Genomic DNA, 4797 nt, shown 5'->3' with positions numbered 1-4797 from the left:
ACACTGAGTGTTTGCTACTATAAATGGCTGAGTTTAAAAAAGTTAGAGTGTGCAATGCAGGCAGACGTGCTGCAAATATCGTTCCAATACTGTGAATAGACAAAAGTACAATAGCCACGTTTAGGATACAACTAGGTACACTGAGTGTTTGCTAGTATAATGGCTTAGTAACAATGAGTTGTAGTGTGCAATGCAGGCAGACGTGCTCTGCAAATGTCTTTGCACTAGTGGGACTATAGCAAAGTCCAATAGCCACGTTTAGGATGCCACTAGGTACACTGAGTGTTTGCTAGTAAAATTGCTTAGTTTAAAAAAGTTGGAGTGTGCAATGCAGGCAGATGTGCTCTGCTAATATCTTTGCACTAGTGGGACTATAGCAAAGTCCAATAGCCACGTATAGGATGCCACTAGGTACACTGAGTGTTTGCTAGTATAATGGCTTAGTTAAAATGAGTTTGAGTGTGCAATGCAGGCAGACGCGCTATGCAAATGTCTTTGCACTAGTGGGACTATAGCAAAGTCCAATAGCCACGTATAGGATGCCACTAGGTACACTGAGTGTTTGCTAGTATAATGGCTTGGTTTTAATGAGTTGGAGTGTGCAATGCAGGCAGACGCGCTCTGCAAATGTCTTTGCACTAGTGGGACTATAGCAAAGTCCAATAGCCACGTATAGGATGCCACTAGGTACACTGAGTGTTTGCTAGTATAATGGCTTGGTTAGAATGAGTTGTAGTGTGCAATGCAGGCAGATGTGCTCTGCTAATGTCTTTGCACTAGTGGGACTATAGCAAAGTCCAATAGCCACGTATAGGATGCCACTAGGTACACTGAGTGTTTGCTAGTATAATGGCTTAGTTAAAATGAGTTTGAGTGTGCAATGCAGGCAGACGCGCTATGCAAATGTCTTTGCACTAGTGGGACTATAGCAAAGTCCAATAGCCACGTATAGGATGCCACTAGGTACACTGAGTGTTTGCTAGTATAATGGCTTGGTTAGAATGAGTTGTAGTGTGCAATGCAGGCAGATGTGCTCTGCTAATGTCTTTGCACTAGTGGGACTATAGCAAAGTCCAATAGCCACGTATAGGATGCCACTAGGTACACTGAGTGTTTGCTAGTATAATGGCTTAGTTAAAATGAGTTTGAGTGTGCAATGCCGGCAGACGCGCTATGCAAATGTCTTTGCACTAGTGGGACTATAGCAAAGTCCAATAGCCACGTATAGGATGCCACTAGGTACACTGAGTGTTTGCTAGTATAATGGCTTGGTTTTAATGAGTTGGAGTGTGCAATGCAGGCAGACGCGCTCTGCAAATGTCTTTGCACTAGTGGGACTATAGCAAAGTCCAATAGCCACGTATAGGATGCCACTAGGTACACTGAGTGTTTGCTAGTATAATGGCTTGGTTAGAATGAGTTGTAGTGTGCAATGCAGGCAGACGCGCTCTGCAAATGTCTTTGCACTAGTGGGACTATAGCAAAGTCCAATAGCCACGTATAGGATGCCACTAGGTACACTGAGTGTTTGCTAGTATAATGGCTTGGTTAGAATGAGTTGTAGTGTGCAATGCAGGCAGACGCGCTCTGCAAATGTCTTTGCACTAGTGGGACTATAGCAAAGTCCAATAGCCACGTATAGGATGCCACTAGGTACACTGAGTGTTTGCTAGTATAATGGCTTAGTTATCAGTTGGAGTGTGCAGAGGACAAGAGGGTACAGTGGCAGGATTGTGGTGCTCTGGGTAGAGGAATGGAAGCCTGCCTTTCTATTCCCTCCTAATGGTGAAATGCAGGTAGGAAATCCCTGACCTGGGCTACACAGACGCTGTTGCTGTTTGCAGGACCTGTCACCTATGGCTCTCTGACCCTGCCGGTTGGAGCCCTTAAAAGGACTGCTATAAAGTGCTCTCCCTAAGCTGTCTAACGCTGTGTATGCAGCGCATACAGCTGTATCGGCTATAGGACTCAGGAAGACGGAGCTGCGACAGTGATGTCTGACACCAAAGACGCAGAAGGCAGATAATGGCGTCCGTGAAGAAAATGTCCGGTTTTATAATGCAGGGACATGTGACATGCAGATCCTATCACACATGCCGTTGCTTCTCTGGCTCAAAGTCCACTTAGCTGTGTGTGTGTCTGGGATTGGCTGACATGCTGGCCCGCCCCACAAGACGCGCGCGCTTAGGGAAGGAAGACAAGAAAAAAAAAAAAAAAAAATGGCGATCGCCATTATAGAAACAGCAGTGATCTGAAGGCGCTGTTCACGCACACTATACACTGAAATGTGATAATAGTTTGATTCACAGAGTGACTTACACTATTACAGCAGAAACCAAGCTATGATTTAGCTGTTTTTTGGCTGCTAGAACCGTTCTCGAACGTTTCTAGAACTACCGAGCTTTTGCAAAAAGCTCGAGTTCTAGTTCGATCTAGAACATGCCCCAAAATCACTCGAGCCGCGAACTGGAGAACCACGAACCACGAACCGCGCTCAACTCTAGTTATAACATGTCAAAGTGACACTGGTCAAAATTGCAAAAAAATGACCGGGTCTTTGAGGTGAAAACAGGCTGGGGGCTAAAGGGGTTAATACCACTCCGATTTTTACATGAGCTCCCAGACACTTCCCCCAGCTCCCACAAGTTCCAAAATATTACACAGTCTCTGCCTATTATAATAGGATGCGGTAAGTCTGGGACTACAACCATATCATAGTCAGGGGAGGATTAAGGGTAACCAGGGCCCTGGGCTTTTCAGGATCTGTGGGCCCTCCATCCCTACACACGGGTCATGTGACGGGTCCACCATCATACACCTGAAACATAATTTCTGAAAAATAGTTGCCGATACTATAACCCAAAAAACATCCACTAATCTAATAAATATACCCTTCAGTTTAAAAAAAAACCCAAAACACTAAAGGCAGAGTACTGATCAGTCCAACTTTAATCTGTAAACAAGACTATTGCCAAAAAAAAAAAAAAAGAGCAAAAACGCCCTGTGTGAACAAAGTTTAACAAATACTGATAAAAAATACTCAAGTTCTCAGCGTGTGCACGAGGCTAGAGATGAGCGGTGTCCGAATCGAACTGTTCGCCAATCTCAAATTCGACCTGTTTTAGGAGATGTTCGAGTCGTTCGATGAACAATTAGCTTCAAGTTTGACAGTTCGAGGTTATGTTCGATAACGGTTTGATCACCAAAAGCGTAACTGGCTTTTCACAGTAATACTGTCATTCAATGTTAATTCGAGGAATGGAGAGCATGCTCACGTATCACTACTGGTGGACACCAGTGTTACAAATGCACATTGTGAAAATGTAATCTGTTAAACGTTTCACATTGCAGCCCAAAGCATCATGTTGAATCTCTGCATAACAATTTGTCCTAGTCTTATTTCATACTCTCTAAAAGGGACTGTTTTGTAAAAATAGTCCAGTGGAATAAGAATGCATATACAATGATTATGCCACAACACTTCTACTGACATCTGTTTATGTATAGACACAACCTAACAGGAACAACAGGAACAGATGATAACATGACCTTCAGGTCCTTTGCTGGTTTTGTACCTGTTTATCACATATGAGAAATATATACCATAATTTATTTTTTTATATTTATATGTAACAGCTGCAGCACCCTGGGATATGCTACTCCAGTGATCTGCAGGATCCTAAGGCTTTCTGGAACACCCTCTGCTGACAACCCACACCTCACACACAGGTAGGGGCACATTCCCTGAGACCTGGGCGCAGCATGTAGAGGGTTAACAGTGGTCAGGCGTGAGAACCAATCCCTTAGCTGTTAGCCTGGGAAAGGTGTGTGGCTTGTGGGAAGCAACAGGTGTTGCTAGGCAGAGTTGGCAGAGAGGAGTGACAGTTGAAAGGAGCCAGTGAGTGAGAGGGGTGTGAGGATTGTGAGGAGACCCCCAAAAGGCGACTAGGAGGTAGTAGCCTAAGGGTAGAAAGATCCCAGGCACTACGCACGAGGGGGTACTGGACCCCAGAGTAGACAACAGCTCCAGGCGGTCTGCTGATCCAGCCGTGTGTGGTGACTTCCAGGGTACCCCACCACCCATAGGCTCAGGGACACAGCCTCATATATAGGACCCGGGAGAGGGCACAGAGAAGTAGCCTACTCTACAAGGGACCGTGAGACCTGTCATACTGGGCCTGGAAAACAAAGGAGTGGAGCATCGCAGGTCACCAACAGCTTCAGGCAAGGGGACCATCAGCTCTGCATGTGCACGGAGGGCTCAACTGGGACTCACGTCAGCAGCGGGACAAAGGAAAGTCAGTTGACCAGCCGTGCCAAACTGCACTTGCAACATCAAGTGAGTAAATATCAGTTAATCTGCAAGAACTGTGTCGTGTCTATTACTGGCGAACCACAAGGCGCCGCACACCTACATGGGACTTAAGCCCCTACTGGCAGAGGGTGCAAACACACTTGCTGCTATACCATCTGTCCCTAAAACCACAGCAGCGGCGGGACATCTTATTACCGCAACCCGCCAGTGGCGTCACAAGTGACATATAAAATAACCCTGTTACCGAGCGCCCCCAGGTAACAGAACCGGGCACGGCCACCTGTGACGGTGATCCCCATTATCCACCACCCGGAACCGAGTATCCCAAGGGCCTGGGGTGTGGCAGCGCTCTACACAGCTTCATAGGCATGTACTTTTTTTTTTCTAGAAACTTCTTGCTATTAACCTAAAAGTCCCTTTAAAGAAGAATTTCCATTGCAAGCATGGAGGACCATGAAGGTAACACTGACAGAAATTAGGTC

This window comes from Anomaloglossus baeobatrachus, chromosome 8 (assembly GCF_048569485.1).
Source record: "Anomaloglossus baeobatrachus isolate aAnoBae1 chromosome 8, aAnoBae1.hap1, whole genome shotgun sequence".
NCBI classification, from domain to species: domain Eukaryota; kingdom Metazoa; phylum Chordata; class Amphibia; order Anura; family Aromobatidae; genus Anomaloglossus; species Anomaloglossus baeobatrachus.
The sequence above is the reverse complement of the archived record's forward strand: the minus strand, read 5'-3'. Positions refer to the sequence as shown.